The sequence below is a fragment of the Pseudophryne corroboree genome, chromosome 5, assembly GCF_028390025.1.
Source record: "Pseudophryne corroboree isolate aPseCor3 chromosome 5, aPseCor3.hap2, whole genome shotgun sequence".
NCBI classification, from domain to species: domain Eukaryota; kingdom Metazoa; phylum Chordata; class Amphibia; order Anura; family Myobatrachidae; genus Pseudophryne; species Pseudophryne corroboree.
In genome coordinates, this window is record NC_086448.1 from 384,321,395 (window position 1) to 384,340,519 (window position 19,125).

Genomic DNA, 19,125 nt, shown 5'->3' on the forward strand with positions numbered 1-19,125 from the left:
TAATTATAACAACAACCACAAGTCCCTTACAGTGTTGCTGTGTTTGTGCTGCATCAGACCAGTGGTAGTGTCTTGTCTCATCAGTCATTCCAGTGACAAGGCAGTCACAGTGGTATACACTGCTGCTATATGTCCACTGCTGCCGTATAATAATAATAACAACCACAAGTCTCTTACAGTATTGTTGTGTTGTTATTAGAGATGAGCGGGTTCGGTTCCTCGAGATCCAAACCCCCCCCCCCGAACTTCACCTATTTTACACGGTTCCGAGGCAGCCTCGGATCCTCCCACCTTGCTCGGTTAACACGAACACACCCGAACATCATCATCCCGCTGTCGTATTCTCGCGAGATTCGTATTGCATATAAAGAGCCGCGCATCGCTGCCATTTTCACTCGTGCATTGGAGATGATAGTGAGAGGACGTGGCTGCGTTCCCTCAGTTTCTGTGTTCAGTGTGCTGAAAATATCTGTCCTCAGTGTGCTGAAAATATCTACGTTCTCTGCCTGAAAACGCTCCATATCTGTGCTGCATTGTAGTTGTGCGCAGTATATAGTAGGAGGACAGTGCAGAATTTTGCTGACCACCAGTATATATATGGCAGTATGGTACAGTAGTCCATTGATCTACCTCTGTGTCGTCAAGTATACTATCCATATCTGTGCTGCATTGTAGATGTGCGCAGGATATAGTAGGAGGACAGTGCAGAATTTTGCTGACCACCAGTATATATATATATATATATAGCAGTATGGTACAGTAGTCCATTGCTCTACCTCTGTGTCGTCAAGTATACTATCCATATCTGTGCTGCATTGTAGTTGTGCACAGTATATAGTAGGAGGACAGTGCAGAATTTTGCTGACCACCAGTATATATATATATATAGCAGTACGGTACAGTAGTCCATTGCTCTACCTCTGTGTCGTCAAGTATACTATCCATATCTGTGCTGCATTGTAGTTGTGCGCAGTATATGTTAGGAGGACAGTGCAGAATTTTGCTGACCACCAGTATATATATATATATATAGCAGTATAGTACAGTAGTCCATTGTTCTACCTCTGTGTCGTCAAGTATACTATCCATATCTGTGCTGCATTGTAGTTGTGCGCAGTATATAGTAGGAGGACAGTGCAGAATTTTGCTGACCACCAGTATATATATATTTATGTCAGCGTATGAACGAGAACACATCACAGGTCACCCTGTCTTTGGCCGTTTTCTGACAGCGTATGTTCGTTATATTGATGACCTATTTTTTATATGGCACGGGGGAGAAAAAACCCTCCTGTCCTTTATTGATCATCTGAATTCACTCCCTGGCACCATTAGATTCAGCCTCACGTTTAGCAAATCAGAAATCAACTTTTTGGATGTATCCATCCTCCTCTCCAATAACGCACTGACCACCAGAATTTATTGCAAAGACTCTGATAGAAACACCCTCTTGCTCTCTACCAGTTTCCATCCGGCACCGCTCAAAGGAGGTCTACCGTTTTCACAACTCCTCAGAGTGCTACGTATCACCTCTGACCCTGCTGACATACCCTCAGCTCTACAGTCCATGAGTCAACGCTTTCTCGACCGTGGATACTCAAAAGAGGAGATTGATACGGCACTCACAAGGATTGGCCAGATAAGGAGAGAGGAACTCCTATCTAGTAAAGATACTTCCTCCAACAGAGACAATGACAGATTTAATTTTGTCAGTATGTACACCACTGCTTCTAAATTCATTCGCAACAAGATCCATGAACATTGGCATCTTATTAGCACAGATCCTAATCTGGCTAAAGCCATCACGCAACCACCTAGATTTGCATATAAACGAGGACCCAACTTGAAAGACATGCTTGTTGTAACAGATTTTTCTAAAAGGAAAAATAATACACCTTCTCACTGGTTGACTACCAAAACAGGGGTTTACAAATGTACAGGCTGTCCAAACTGTCCTTTCTTGTTACTTGGCAATCGGTTTATTAACCCTCAGGATAACAAGACTTATACCATTAGACAAAGGCTTGACTGCAACAGTAAATTTGTGGTCTATGTGTTGAAATGTCCATGCAACCTGCTTTATGTTGGAAAGACTAGTAGAATGCCAAAAGAACGCTTAAGCCAACATCGCTCCACAATCAAAAAGAGCATCACCCTAGGGGGGGCCTCAGGTGACTTTGCAAATTTACCTGTGGCCAGACACTTTAGGGAACTAAACACACTATCAACCAACTCAAGTGTTGCATCTTGGACCAAATCCCACTGCTCCAAAGGGGTGGTGACCGCAACAAGATTCTTCTACAGAGAGAACATCAATGGATTGATAGACTTCAAACATTGGCCCCAAATGGGCTCAATGAAGAATTCCGCTTAGGATGCTTCCTCTGACTCTGTACATCATTGTATTGAGTCTAATCTTTGTTGGTTTACTTTTCAGAGACACCGCCGTGTGTCATGTCACATTATCATTGACATGTCCTTATCAATTGTCACCTGCTAACCCCTGATTGTCCTGCACTATCTTGCATTCCTATCCTCCATACCATGGAGATTGATACTACCATACCACACTGGATCCCATCCGATCCCGTCTGATCTTGGCAATTAAGCAGTGATGGGCCTAGTCAGTACCACACTTGGAGACAAGGTGGGAATACTGGGTGTTGTATCAAGGAACTTGGTGCACCTTCCCCACCCCTCCCCATTGTCTCTCAGACACTGGCACCATTAGTGGTGCCCACCCTTATATATTAGCTTACGGGATATGTTATGATTGAGAGATGAGGGATGGCACTATCACACTGTGTACTATTACATAGGGGCACATTTGTCTGATACAATCATACCACACTGGAAACCATCCAATCCCATCCGAACTTGGTAATTAAGCAGTGTTGGGCCCAGCTAGTACCATGTATGGAGACAGCATGGGAATACTAGGTATTGTACTAGGGACAATCTTTGACCCACAGGTAACACTCTGTCTATGCTCTTGATACTGCACGGCTATTGTAATCACCACTGTCTCTTAGGTTGGCTGCCTGCATTTTAATTATCTCACTAATTGTGACCACCACTGTGCTTTATCACTATATGGCACTTTTTTGCATATAGCGATCAAGACACCATATCCTCTGGGTACACCCTTGCTGTACAAGTAATCACAGTTTGTTCACTTTAATTTATTGATTTTTGATTATTGTTTCTTATTCTGGACTGACATATCTCCATACTGTTGGCGCACTGTGGAGTTAATTACTCCACGAACAACATGGCTGGAGACTTAGTCAGCAGCAACGAAACCTGTCTGCCACTGCACGCAGAATATCGATCTGACTACACCTACGTCACGCTGCCGGAGCGGGTAACCAAGGAGATGGCCGGATTTGTGTACTTTGGCAACGCAACCCATGTGTGCGGAATTGGCCAATCTGACAGCGGGTTTGACGCGCTGCATCCCGCTGACGGACTTCCGGTTTCAGAAACTTCGGCATTCTCTGTACTATTTAAAAGGGCTCCGGACAGAGTGACCATTGCCCCTGATGAAAACCAGAAAGCGTTGAAACAGCTGTTGGGCGGATCGTAGCAGTGGTTATTTCCAGATGGATTGTCAGGAATAAAAAAAAACTTTTTTTCATCTTTCAAAAACGTGAGTGCTGGTCTAATTTCTTTTTTCCATTTTGGAGGAAGTGAGTGTTTATATATATATATATATATATATATATATAACAATAGAAGAATGGCGCCAGGGGGTCGCATCAACTCCCACAATTCCAACCCCTAATTGGTTAATACTTTAAAAAAAAATAATATCATGTTCCATCATAAAACATTTATTAAAAACATATTCAAATCAATACAGAGGAGATATATTATTCCACACTTTAAGATGTATGACTCTTAGCGCTGAATACAAATGTTGAAGGATCACAACAATCTCCTCCTTCTCCTTATAGTTGGTTCGGAGATAGCTTCACAACACAGACAACCCAACGCGTTTCGTCTTATACAAACGACTTCATCAGGGGTATCTCTCAAGCAGCTGAGAAGTACAGTAGTTTATACAAACAGTATAATGAGATAAAACTTGTTCATACATGCATGATGGAAACTTCAATATAACACAGAGGCTTTCTGATGAACAATCAGTGTGGCCTTGTGGTGAGATAACTTGTACAAAAATTCGGAAACCAAGGTACTGAAGGGTCACTTAGAAAGGAAACCTTCTGTATATCTGCAGTGGACGCTCAGTACCCGTGCAATGAACTATATATATATATATATATATATAAATAAAAGATTATACCGGCACTCCAAAAGGTATAGAATTATTTTGCTGCGATGCCCTCCAGGTCAGTAAATGACAAAGAGATGATGAAGAGATCGGTGGCACTCAAGCAGGCTAGTAGATGCAAAACAGTGTCCCTTTATTTGCCTACATGTTTCGGGGAAACTCCCCGTCCTCAGGGCTAGACAACCAAGGACGGGCCCTGAGGACGGGGAGTTTCCCCGAAACATGTAGGCAAATAAAGGGACACTGTTTTGCATCTACTAGCCTGCTTGAGTGCCACCGATCTCATCATCTTATATATATATATATATATATATATATAGCAGTACGGTACAGTAGTCCATTGCTCTACCTCTGTGTCAAGTATACTAACCATATCTGTGCTGCATTGTAGTTATGCGCAGTATATAGTAGGAGGACAGTGCAGAATTTTGCTGACCACCAGTATATATATATATATATATATATATATATATATAGCAGTACGGTACAGTAGGCCATTTCTATTGATATATTACTGGCATATAATTCCACACATTAAAATATGGAGAACAAAAATGTGGAGGGTAAAATAGGGAAAGATCAAGATCCACTTCCACCTAGTGCTGAAGCTGCTGCCACTAGTCATAGCCGAGACGATGAAATGCCATCAACGTCGTCTGCCAAGGCCGATGCCCAATGTCATAGTAGAGAGCATGTAAAATCCAAAAAACAAAAGTTCAGTAAAATGACTCAAAAATCAAAATTAAAAGCGTCTGATGAGAAGCGTAAACTTGCCAATATGCCATTTACGACACGGTGTGGCAAGGAACGGCTGAGGCCCTGTCCTATGTTCATGGCTAGTGGTTCAGCTTCACATGAGGATGGAAGCACTCATCCTCCCGCTAGAAAAATGAAAAGACTTAAGCTGGCAAAAGCACAGCAAAGCACTGTGCGTTCTTCTAAATCACAAATCCCCAAGGAGAGTCCAATTGTGTCGGTTGAGATGCCTGACCTTCCCAACACTGGACGGGAAGATGTGGCGCCTTCCACCATTTGCACGCCCCCTGCAAGTGCTGGAAGGAGCACCCGCAGTCCAGTTCCTGATAGTCAAATTGAAGATTTCACTATTGAAGTACACAAGGATGAGGATATGGATGTTGCTGGTGCTGAGTAGGAAATTGACAAGGAGGATTCTGATGGTGAGGTGGTTTGTTTAAGTCAGGCACCCGGGGAGACACCTGTTGTACGTGGGACGAATATGGCCATTGACATGCCTGGTCAAATTACAAAAAAAATCACCTCTTTGATGTGGAATTATTTTAACAGAAATGCTGACAACAGGTGTCAAGCCGTGTGTTGTCTTTGTCAAGCTGTAATAAGTAGGGGTAAGGACGTTAACCACCTAGGAACATCCTCTCTTATACGTCACCTGGAGCGCATTCATCAGAAGTCATTGACAAGTTCAAAAACTTTGGGTGACAGCGGAAGCAGTCCACTGACAACTAAATCTCTTCCTCTTGTACCCAAGCTCCTGCAAACCACACCACCAAATCCCTCAGTGTCAATTTCCTCCTTAGACAGGAAATCCAATAGTCCTGCAGGCCATGTCACTGGCAAGTCTGACGAGTCCTCTCCTAACTGGGATTCCTCCGATGGATCCTTGAGTGTAATGCCTACTGCTACTGGTGCTGCTGGGGGTCGATCGTCATCCCAGAGGGGAAGTCGGAAGACCACTTGTACTACTTCCAGTAAGCAATTGACTGTCTAACAGTCCTTTGCGAGGAAGATGAAATATCACAGCAGTCATCCTGCTGCAAAGCGGATAACTCAGGTCTTGGCAGCTGCGGTGGTGTTAAACGTGTATCCGGTATCCACCGTTAGAGAATTGCTTGAGGTACTGTGTCCCCGGTACCAAGTACCATCTAGGTTCCATTTCTCTAGGCAGGCGATACCGAGAATGTACACAGACGTCAGAAAAAGACTCACCAGTGTCCTAAAAAATGCAGTTGTACCCAATGTCCACTTAACCATGGACATGTGGACAAGTGGAGCAGGGCAGACTCAGGACTATATGACTGTGACAGCCCACTGGGTAGATGTATTGCCTCCTGCAGCAAGAACAGCAGCGGCGGCACCAGTAGCAGCATCTCGCAAACGCCAACTCATTCCTAGGCAGGCTACGCTTTGTATCACCGCTTTCCATAAGAGGCACACAGCTGACAACCTCTTATGGAAACTGAGGAACATCATCGCAGAATGGCTTACCCCAATTGGACTCTCCTGGGGATTTGTGACATCGACAACGCCACCAATATTGTGCGTGCATTACATCTGGGAAAATTCCAGCACGTCCCATGTTTTGCACATACATTGAATTTGGTGGTGAATTAATGTCAGTGATTTATAATTATTAATTACCGTGAACTTGCCAATTAATTCCAGTGATTTATAATTATTAATTTCAGTGATCTTGCCATTTAATTCCAGTGATTTGGATATATAATTACAGTGATTTTGCCAATTGATTTCAGTGATTTATAATTATTAATTACAGTGATCTTGCCAATTAATTCCAGTGATTTGGACGTATAATTCCAGTTGGAATTGTTTGTGTCGCTTGGCTTAGTCATACAGCTACCTCATTGCACCTCTTCGACATCTTTGCATGAGGTGCTGTTTGGGGCCTAGTTTTTGAAAAGTGCCATCCTGTGTGACAATGCTGTATGAGTCATGGGGTACTGCTGTATTAGTCCTGGTGTACTGCCGTATAAGTCCACCAATTGCAGATTTTTTTTAAAGTGACTGGAGTGTGCTGGAGATGCTGTCAGTGGACCGAACAATTGCGGCCCTCTCTCGACATTCAGCCACTGCGTGACACTACTAGATGGGCCAGGTGGTTGAGTCACTTAGCTTAGGCCTACAGCAACCTCGGTGCACCTTTTTTTCTTCTTTGCATCATGTGCTGTTAGGGGTATTTTTTTTATATCTGCCCTCCTTTCTACCACTGCAGTGCCATGTTTAGATGGGCCAATTGTTTGTGTCGCATGGCTTAGTCATACAACTACCTCTGTCAGCGTCCGGAGTCTTACCGGTATGCTGGGGCCGCGGGGCTGGCTTCCTTGGGGATGTGCGGGCAGCGGCGGAGGTGGGCTGCTGCGCCGGATTCGTGGGCAGCAGTAGCAGCGATGAGGGGGGGCGCTCGTTGCGGCAGGTCGCTCTTGCTGAGCAGTTGCTTGGAGACCAGGGTCAGTGAGCAATGTGGCTTTGCAAAAAGGTCTGCATTACTGGGCGCCGCCATGTTGGAGACCAAGTTTTGAGCATAGTTCCTGTTTCCTGTTTCTTCCAGCCAATCCAGGGGAAGCTCTCCCTATAAAAGGGGGCTGGTTTAGGACAGGGACGCCGGTGCTTCAAGTTACAACCCTGTTGTAGGTGCTTTAGCCTGTGCTCCCAGGATTCCTGCTGTATTCTGGTTCCTCCTGATCCTGCTTGGTTGGTTCTCTGTTGCTGCTGCAGCCCTGCCGTTTCTAGCCTGTTACTGCCTGTGGAAGTGCTCCTGGAAAACCCGGTCCAGTAAGACTCTTTGGGCACAGTCGGCCCCGGGTCTTCTGCCTCATCTTTCAAGCCACACTCCACAGATCTCCTTCACCAGCCACGCCTTTGTACCACCGACCACAGCCTGCAGATTTTTATCTTCAGCCTCGTTTAACAAACCACAGTCCACAGTCCTTGTCTCCAGCCATGTCTTCAACCACCATCCACAGTTCCACAGTTCATCATCTACAGTCTCATCTTTCAAATCACAGTCCACAGTTCTTCGCCTCCTGCCACGTCTTTAACCATCGTGCTCCAGCCTCGGTCCCCTACCTCAGCCCTGTACATAATAAATACTTTCCATTGACTCTCAAACCCTGCCTACGTTCTTCATTGCTCTGTGTCCCATGCGAAGGAACTATGGCCCTCATTCCGAGTCGTTCGCTCGTTCTTTTTTTTCGCATCGCAGTGAAAATCAGCTTAGAGCGCATGCGCAATGTTCGCACTGCGACTGCGCTAAGTAATTCTGCTATGAAGAAAGGATTTTTACTCACGGCTTTTTGTTCGCACCGGCGAACGTAGTGTGATTGACAGGAAATGGGTGTTACTGGGCGGAAACACGGCGTTTTATGGGCGTGTGGCTGAAAACGCTACCGTTTCCGGAAAAAACGCAGGAGTGGCCGGAGAAACGGGGGAGTGTCTGGGCGAACGCTGGGAGTGTTTGTGACGTCAAACCAGGAACGACAAGCACTGAACTGATCGCACAGGCAGAGTAAGTCTGGAGCTACTCTAAAACTGCTAAGTTTTTTTTGTTCGCAATATTGCGTAAACTTCGTTCGCACTTTTAAGATGCTAAGATACACTCCCAGTAGGCGTAGACTAAGCGTGTGTAACTCTGCTAAATTCGCCTTGCGACCGATCAACTCGGAATGAGGGCCTATATCCAGCCCCCTCATCTGGTTCATTCACAGCCTGCTACCTCCTCGGGCAAATCTCAGCTGCCGGATCCTCAAACTTTGCTAGACATGACAACCTTATTGCAATTCTTTTTCTTCTTTGCATGATATGCTGTTTGGGGCCTTTTTTTTATATCTGCCCTCCTGTCTGACACTGCAGTGCCATTCCTAGATATGCCAGGTGTTTGTGTTGTCCACTTGTGTCGCTTAGCTTAGTCATCCAGCAACCTCGGTGCAACCTTTTGGCCTAAAAACAATATTGTGAGGTGTGAGGTGTTCAGAATAGACTGGAAATTAGTGGAAATGATTGTTATTGAGGTCAATAATACCGTAGGAGCAAAAGTACCCCCAAATTCTGTGATTTTAGCTGTTTTTATGTTTTTTTTTTCAAAAAACATCAAGATCCAAAACTAAAACCAAAACACGAAAGGGTTGTTTTGGCAAAACCAAGCCAAAACCAAAACACGAAAGTGGAATTAGAACCAAAATGCAAAACACGAAAAGTGTCCGCCGCACATCTCTAATTCTCAGTCACTGTTAAGGCTCTGTGAAGTTTATAGCTTGATGTGGAGTTACATTTAGAACACATCCATTTGTTTTTATTTTTCCTAGTATATGATAGTATCACCTTGGTGGAGTAACTTCAATATTGAAAGTCGAAATTCCATTCTTGACTTTCTAGGACACAACAGTTGCTTAAACCTTTATTTTTCATACTACTATACAAAAACTCATTTTACCTCTATATTAAAATGTTTTATGTTCAGAATTACAGAAGGCAAGCCTGATAAGAATTACAGTTCTGGACAACATTATTGACACTTTCAGAAATAAATGAAAATTAACCAAATTTGTATCTTTAGAAAACTTCAATAGGATGTCCAAAGTTGGGAACAAACGAAAACCTTAAAATTTGTAATATAGTCAAAAACAAAATAAAAAATATGGCCTGGATAGTATTAATGTCAACCTTTGTTAAGTCTGCACGCTCTTTGAATACCCCCAAATGTTTCTTATAACCATGTATAAGCTTCTTGCACTTGTCTGTTAATAGTTTCTCCCACTTCCATTGCAATTTGTTGAAGCTTTTGAATGTTTGCAGTACAGTATATCATTTCTTAACGGCAGATTTCAGTTCTCTTTAAAGATTTTCAATTAAATTGATATCAGCTCTCGTGTTCCTTTTCAACCATTCTTTTGTGATTTTGGTTGTGTGTTCTGGGTCTTATCATGCTGGAGGATCCAAACCTAATTTTCTTACACTGGGTAACACATTTAATTTCAAAATACCTTGCTAATCTCCTGATTACATGATTCCTTCAGTACAGTGAGGTCTACGGTATAAAAGGCAGCAAAGCAGCCCCACAACATTATGGATACTTCACCATATTTAACCGTAATTAGCATGTTCTTCTCCTGAAAAGATAATTTTATCACCTATAATAAATATCTGTGGAGGGATTTAATGGGGTCCGAGATCGCTGGAGGTGTGGGTTTCTGGCCGATCTTGGACGTTTTTTAAAAGGACAATTACTTACAAGGCATGGTTTAGCCTTGTAAGTGATTGTTCATTTAGAATACTTTCGAGATTGGCCAGCAACCAGCACCTTCGGGGATCTCAGACATCATTACTTCCCGCTGCTGATCTGCATTACTAAAGAGTTTTATATTGGTTTTGTCTGTACATAGAAATTTGCAAAGAAGGATTGAAGAGGTTTCAGGAAAAATAGTTTTTAATGGGAAAAAAGTTAATTTGATTGTGTGGGGTTGTGTGGAGCAAATAGGATTTGCTAATAGATTCCTTTGGCATGGTTGTTTAGGGAAATCATCGCTGGCTTCAGGCCTCTCTGTACTTTTTGATTTTAGCACTCACCCACCTGGTTTATTTGTTGTTGTGTTTTGTTGAGTCAGTAAAGTACAGCAGTCAGAATCCACATTATGAGATGCAGAGCCGAATTAAGGGGGGGCCCCAGGGGACACATTACCCCGGGCCCCTCTGATCTCAGGGGCCTCCTGTGCCTGCCATTTGCATGATTTTTTTTGTTCAGAGACGGAGACAGCATTGTCTCCGTCCCTGCACCAGCCATGGCCACCTGCGAGCATGATTGGAGCTGCTGCGTACACAGGTTGCTCCTCACAGACAGTCTGATAAAGTCAGACAAGAGAGAGATTATCACTTCTCTTTTGGGTTGGAACGGCCAGCTCCGTGCCGGCTGGTGGTCAGGAAGCGCCTGGTGGCGGCCGGTGCCCTGGGGGTGGTGATAGTGCTGCAGCTAGTCATCCTCATCCTGGTGGTGGTCAGCTCGACGGGCACCTCTGCCCACTATGAGATGCTGGGCACCTGTTGCATGGTCTGTGACCCCTGTGTGACCAAGCCCCCCGGCAATGCCATGGCGGAGACGGTGCAGGAGCACAGCCTTCTCCAGTCTCTGTCCACCTTCATCCAGGGGCTGAAAGGGGAGCCTGGGTGGGGGCCCCCCTTGTCTTAAGTACCCCGGGCCCCCTAGAGCCTTAGGGGCCTATTTATCACCATCCGCATCCAGGATGCGGATAACAGGTGATATAATCGCCCAAACTCGCACTGCGATAATTGATTACATCGCAGGGATGTATCAATTATCGCATGCAGGAACAGAGCTTGCGGTCAAGCTCTGTCCCTGCGATGCTTCTTCTCAGCATCATCGGGGTATTTTTTGTGAAAAAATTCCCCCGATGTCCTGCTGCGCATGCGCCGCCCCTGCTCCCGCTACGCTACAGCTTCGCTTGGCACAGATTACCGTTCCAATCGTAGTTCACGTGGATCGTTATGTATGAAAAAGTTAAAAGAAAAACTGTCGACCTTTTGACCTGTCAACCTGGCACATGTCGACCTAGAAACTCTGTCGACTTTCCAACCCTGTCGACCTAGTGACTTTCAACCTATAGTGGTCGACCTAAACAGTGTCGATCTTCAGATCGGATCCCCTATTACCCCCTTTTTTGTTGATTGGGTACTGTGTCATGTTGGGATTAAGCTGTATGTTTGTACCAACAATTTTTTCTTTAATAAAACCCATTTTTCCACCATAATAATGTCTCTGTGTTTTTATTTCAATGATCACTGATTAATTTAGTTATTTCTATGGTGAAGAATGATGTCAATTGGTAGGAGTTTTTATATAGTAAATATGAGTGAAATTTTTAAAACTTTTCTACTCAATATTTGCTTTATTCCATATTTGGTTGTAGAATATTTTTTTTTTTAAATGAGCATTAAGTGTACTGCAAAGAAGTTCCCATATCAGTTTCATTCCACCCAGATTTCTCCATTTTTATACCCAAGTCTCACCACTGAGCACGTATAATTGTAGAAGGTAAATGCTGCAAAATTCAGACTGTGGGGGAGATTTAGACAAGCTTGGAGAGACAAAAAGTGGAGAGAGACAAATGTACCAACCAATCTGCTCCTACCGGTAATTGTCATTTTCATACACAGCCTGTGAAATAATAGTTAGAAGTTGATTGGTTCATACTTTATCTCTGCTCAATTTATCTCTCTCCTAGCCTTGATAAATCTCCCCCTGTGGAATGTAAAAATATAGGAACAAAGGGCCTAATTCTGATCGCAGCAGCAAATTTGTTAGTAGTTGGGCAAAACCATGTACACTGCAGGGGGGGGGGCAGATATAAAATGTGCAGAGAGAGTTAGATTTGGGTGGGGTGTGTTCAAACTGAAATCTAAATTGCAGTGTAAAAATAAAGCAGCCAGTATTTACCCTGCACAGAAACAAAATAACCAACCCAAATGTAACTCTCTCTGCAAATGTTATATCTGCCCCCCCTCCAGTGCACATTGTTTTGCCCAATTGCTAACAAACTTGCTGCTGCGATCAACTCAGAATTACCCTCAAAATCAGTAGAGGTTTCCTATAAATGAAAAAGTAAATGGAAGATGCAGACCTTTTATATAGTACAAACTACAGTGTGCAGCCACACAAATTTGTTTGTGGTACATAGTAATCTGTCTTTTATAAAAAATGAGTTGCACTATGCATGTGCAAAACATACAGGTATGTTCTTATTTCATTAGGGACATGAGTCAGGAGTGTTTATGTTTAAGTTCAGGTTAGTGTGCAGAGACCAAAGTCGTTTGTGCCCCTTTGAAATGCGTTTTATTTTGACTCAGACATGTCTTTAACTGGTATGTAGCCACCATCCCGGCGGTCGGGATCCCAGCAGTTAGCATACTGCTGCCGTCCACCAGAATGCCGGCAGGGGGTCGAGGACTATTCCCAATCATGGGTGTCCACAACACCCATAGAGTGGGAATAGAACATGTGTCCAGCGCATCGAGCCATGGAACCCGCATCGTGGCGAGCTCAGCAAGACCGCAACGGGGTTAATTTCACTCGCCCCCCTGGCTGCATTCTGGTGGCTGGGATCCTGGCGTCGGTATGCTGACCGCCGGGTTCCCGGCTACCGGTCACCCATACCCAATGCCTTTAACTAATACCTTTTATGAGGCGTATTGTTTTCTGTCACCAAATTCCAAGTCGAGGTTGATAATAGCAGAATTTTTATGCCAGACTACATTTAAAATTGTAACTCTAAATACAGTCGTAGAAATATACAAACACAATTTGCATGTGTGCAAATGTCTCAATTTTACTTTCATTCAACATAATTGAAAGGCATTAACTGAATAAATGATACTAACTTGGTGCCAAAATTATTTCTATAAACATATTCTAGTTGTATGTCATATTTTTTCCATTTCTGTTATGGAAACCGTATATTATAACAGAGAGTGCAGGCATCAATATGTTTTTAAATAACAGTAGATCAAAAGTCAACATTAAAATAGCTTTCTGAGAGAGACTATGCTTTAAAGACATTTTTATCTTTCACATTTTTTTCTGGTGCTGAAATATCCTACTGTGGCTACAACGTTTTTCTATATAATCTCTTTTTAGACAAATGTATTTGAAAACTGTTGGTGAGTCTTCTTTTAACATACAGTAAAGCCTTTTGTTCTGCGTCCTACATATAATCAATTACTTAAATGGACAAGCTTTACTTGTTCAACTGAATTATATTTATATCCACTGCTAAAAAAGTGCCTTAGGGAATATTCCAGAAACATAATAGATTAAAAGTAGATACAAAGGAGAGATCTGTTTGAGATATTTGGCATAGAAAGTTGCTTTATATCATGTACTATATTCTGAAAAGATTAATACTTTTGCTGCTGTAAAGGCTTGAATATTTATATCAAACCCAATGTCATCCATACTAACACTTCGCAAATGTAAATGTTATGGTTGGGGTATTTTTTGTGGTCATATTTTGAAAAGATGTATTGAAGCTGAAGCAAGCATCTTCAGGCAAACCATTCCACAAATATATAATATATAAATATAAAAAGAAAGTAATATATGTAACTGATCTAACAATGATGATAACCAAAGCTACTACCGAAGAGTCATCTGAAAAACCCACCCGCCAAAAAACTTTTTAATCAAGATAAGCTATTGCTGCAGTATGGCACTATATATATATATATATATATATATATATATATATATATACATATATTATGGCCTGTTTAATATAGTCTTCAAAGAATGTAAAGCTATCTTATTTATAGTGCATGTGTGCCTATTAGTGTTTATTTGTACCATGTTCTAACAACATGTAGTGATAATCTTCCATTGGGTCTTTATCATTGTTCACTTTGGGGCAAGTGGGGACATATCAGCTGACATCCGGGTAGGAGAAGCAGTTACCAGGAACCCACATAGTAAGTAAGTAAGTGCGCCAAATCCAGTGGTGAGGCTGCACTGGTAGCAGAAGTGGATGGATAGAGTCTACTTCTGTTAAAATAATTGGGGAGAAAGTGGCTAATTTTCCCCCTATACTGTAACTATTTTTGACCAGACAAGTTTGATTTCTTAATAACCATTTTTTGCCCATTTTAAAGCTTGTTGGAGCAAATGGTTGATTATAGTTTGCTCCCACACACCAGCAGATTATATGATGTTAGATCAGCCAACTAGTTGGAGCAATAATTATTTAAGGTGTGGGTGGCTTAGGAAATATTGTTTCTTGTTTTGATATTACTATGTTATTCTAAAGCAGCAAAAATCATGATTCTACACATAGGATTTCATAGAACATTCCACACTATTTTGAAAACCAGAACCTACCGCTACAAATGAGGGTTCCCCTGTTTGTATGTGTGATAAGTCACAAGTAATTGGTTGATGCGTGTGTTGTACCGGTACTTTCCCCGCTACCATCTGTCTCAGCCTCCTGCAGAGCTCTGGATCTGCGTCTTCCCTTAGTCCAGGTACAAGGATGAGGACCTCTCAGAGTACCCCCACATATACAGTCACTACACGTTAGGACAGTGACTAAAATTTTATTAAACAGGAGTGGTCACTGTTAAAGGGTTTTCAAAAGTTATAGTTGCAAAACAAAAGCATGCACAATTACATTCAATGACGATGAACATAATGCAACAATCAAAATTTACATGCACAGTTGCCCCTTTTAAGGCTATTCCCAATTTGCATTTAAAGCAATATAAGGCACAGTTCAATGAATATTTCTCAACAAGAATTAGCAATGTTCCAATGTTTGTGTATTACACTGGATGCCTGCCAGATGGCGCTAGGAATGTCACCGCTTAACTCAGTTCGTAAGCTATACCCCTTTGGTCTAGAGTCAGTGGGGTAAATTTACTAAGATGGGATTTCTATTTAAGATGGGATGTTGCCCATAGCAACCAATAAGATTCTAGGTATTATCTTCTAGGAGGTGCTAAATAAATGAGAAGTAGAATCTAATTGATTGGTATGGGCAACATCGCTTATTAAAAAGAACTCCCATCTTAGTAAATATACCCCAGTGTCTTAAAACTTGAGTGTCCCTTTTAGTAGTAAATGTTGACAAGTGTGGTAATCCCTTAGGCAAGAGAACATAAGCAGTTAGAACAGTCCCTTAGCGTTTAAGGTTAGTAACATGGACGGTTCAAGACATTGTGGTGCCAAGGGCGAAAGTTTCCTATAGCGCGCCCCCCACGCACCCCGACAAGCAAAACAGGGTTAGTTCGCGCCAAAGGCATGCATAAAAAATAGTGGCGTGGCTTCATAGGGAAGGGGCGTAGGCCCCTGTAGTTGTTCCCACTGTAGATTTGCTCACAGTAGATGTGCCTCCAGTAGTTATGCCCCCTTAGATGTGGCCCCAGTAGAGATAACCCCTGTAGATTTGCCCCCATTAGATGTGCACCCAGTAGAAATGCGCATAGATGTGCCGCCAGTAGAGATGCCTCTGTAGTTATGCCCCCTTACGTTTGCCCCCATTAGATATGCCCCCAGTAGAGATGCCCCCATTAGATGTGCCACCAGTATACATGCCCCCTTGTAGCGCCACTTACAAACAATAAAAACAAAACAATAAAAACAATACTCACCAGCCCCGCTCCTGCTTCCCGACTGCTGCTGCCGCTGCTGCTCCATCTCTGGCCACCACTGGCTGCTCTCTATGGGAGAGACGTCATGACATCTCTTCCATAGCAGCACAGCACAGACACTAGACGTCAATTATGACCTCTAGTGTCTGTCTGAAAATGGAGCCGGCTGCAGCCACAGTGCGGGATGTGTGGTGACTGCGGTTGCGCCCATAGGCCGCAGTACCCCGGGCGCCCGCCCTGCTTGCCCGTGCCTACATCCGCTCCTGGTTAGTAAGTATTGAATAAGTAATTGCAGAAGTTCTTTTAAAAGTATTATAAGTAACAAAACAGTTCCTGAGCTGTGTAGATAAACAGTTACAGAAGGAGGTACAAGCTGTAGCAGTGAATAAGGCAGAAGCAGCTTCCTCAGCAGACACTGCTAACAGGCACAAGCTGTCTAAGTGATCAAAGTGAATAGGAACAAGTACTGAGGTAGACTGTAAATTAAACAGGATCACTTTCCCTGTAACAAGCTGGCTGTACTGTAGTGTTAAGATGGAATGCCTCACTTAGCTGGAACAGGTCTCTCTCTCTCTCTCTCTCTGGTACTGACGTGACAATCTCACTGCTACCTGTGCCTCAGTTCCTCACACTGGTGCTGACTGGGTGACTGCGACATTTAGTACAACTCAGTAGTCTCCTTGATTTTGGGGGTTCACAGCTTTTATGGCTTATGGCCCTCATTCCGAGTTGTTCGCTCGGTATTTTTCATCGCATCGCAGTGAGAATTCTCTTAGTGCGCATGCGTAATGTTCGCACTGCGCATGCGCCAAGTAACTTTACTATGAAGAAAGTAATTTTACTCACGGCTTTTTCATCGCTCCGGCGATCGCATTGTGATTGACAGGAAATGGGTGTTACTGGGCGGATGTATGGCGTTTTATGGGCGTGTGGCTGAAAACGCTACCGTTTCCGGAAAAAACGCAGGCGTGTCTGGAGAAACGGTGGGAGTGCTTGGCCGAACGCTGGGTGTGTTTCTGACGTCAGCCGGGACCGAAAAGCACTGAACTGATCGCACAGGCAGAGTAAGTCTGGAGTTACTCAGAAACTGCTAACTCGTTTTTGATCGCAAAAATGCGCATACATCGGTCGCACATTTAAGAAGTTTAGATTCACTCCCAGTAGGCGGCGGCTTAGCGTGTGTAACTCTGCTGAAATCGCCTTGCGAGCGAACAACTCGGAATGAGGGCCTATATTTTTGCAACAGGGCACTCAGTCTGTACAAGGTTGTGAGTTAATGTGGTAACAATCTGGATAGCTGATAAATGAGCTGCCTATGTTCCCCCACTGGCTGTCTGCTATCTCCCACTGCAGCTGCCCTTTACCTGATACCAAGGACTCTCTCACTGTCCTTAGCTCCATGCAGTGTTGTGCAGGTATCAGTCTCTTACCCAGTGGTAGGGGGGTCGCTTGCAGGGGTGCCTCTCCTGGTTGCTGGCTCACTCTTCCGAAATACACTGCTCACTGCCGGCCGGCTGGCTAGTCACACAGCACAGCTATTCCGTCCCACTGCATCTCCCCCATCAGCGGCTGTTCTCTGCAGGTGTGAGTCTCACCCCTGATCCCCACAGAGCTCTGAGGTAACTCTGAGATAACTCTCCTTCCCACCCAACAGGCTCCTCCTCCCAGTTCAGGAGTCAGCCAATCGAGGGACTCTGGGCTTCCCACTCTCACAGTGTTGTGGCTGCAATCCCCTGGGTCCTTGTGCTATCCGTGATGTGCCCAGGACATCATTAGGTGAAGGGGGCTCTGCAGAGCCAGTGCCTCTTTTTAATAATCCCCATACCATCCAACTGTACCTTTTTGGCAGGTACAGTATCTTTTTTTATGGTCTCTACCTGCTAAAAAGTGCTTTGTACCAATTTTTGACACTCCAAATTTCCATTGAAAGTATAGGAAAGGGGGCATGGCCACACCACCTTTACCCATGGCCATTTGGGGGTAATTTTGCTCCTACAGTATTATTAACCTCAATAACCTTAATTTTCACTCATTTCCAGTCTATTCTGAACACTTCACACCTCACAATATTGTTTTTAGGCCAAAAAGTTGCACAGAGGTGGCTGTATGACTAAGCTAAGTGACACAAGTGTGCGGCACAAACACCTGGCCCATCTAAGAGTGGCACTGCAGTTACAGACAGGATGGCACTATTCAAAAACTAGTCCCCAAACAGCACATAATGCAAAGAAGAAAAAGAATTGCAACGAGGTAGTTGTATGACTAAGACAAGCGACACAAACAATTAGGCCCATCTAGGCGTGGCACTGCAGTGGCAGACAGGAGGGCAGATATATATAAAAAAAAGGCCCCAAACAGCACATGATGCAAAGAGGAAAAAGAGGTGCAATTAGGTAGCTGGATGGCCAAGCTAAACGACACAAGTGTGCGGCACAAACACCTGGGCCTATATTTACTAATATTCGTGTTTGAGTCGGTTTATGTAGTGTTTAAACTCGTTTTGTATCGGGTGCATTTTCATGCAACTTTTTGAAACTATATACACCAAGTTACTAAGCAGTCGAGTTTATGGTTTTCGGGTTTTCCGATGTCGATGCCAGTCGTTTTTTTTTGTGGCACATTTACGGCCGTCATTGTCGTTTGCGTACGTGTTTTTGTTGTTTTTACAGGTTTATTTTCTATGTTAAACGCGGCAGGGTTTTATTCCAACCACGGCCGCATTTTCACTTTTAGTTTCGTTTTTCATCCCCATTCGTGATTGGTTGTGTTTCAGATGTAGGAGTGTCTGTGCGCAACCATATAAATACGCCCCAAACCGTCCGCACCTCGTGGGTTTAGTTAGTGGTGAGGAGGGAGGTTGTGCTGTTGAGGTTGGTGAGTAGTTGGTTTGTTGAGGAGTTTTTTGGGCGATT

The 19,125-nt window shown here is 43.6% G+C and overlaps 2 pseudogenes; both read left to right on the plus strand.

Annotated features, from left to right (window-relative positions):
* Positions 1-2,552: 2,552 nt before the first annotated feature.
* Positions 2,553-2,672, plus strand: LOC134930096 (5S ribosomal RNA; annotated as a pseudogene).
* Positions 2,673-2,832: 160 nt separating this feature from the next.
* On the plus strand, positions 2,833-2,952 carry LOC134931405 (5S ribosomal RNA; annotated as a pseudogene).
* The last annotated feature ends 16,173 nt before the right edge of the window (positions 2,953-19,125 follow it).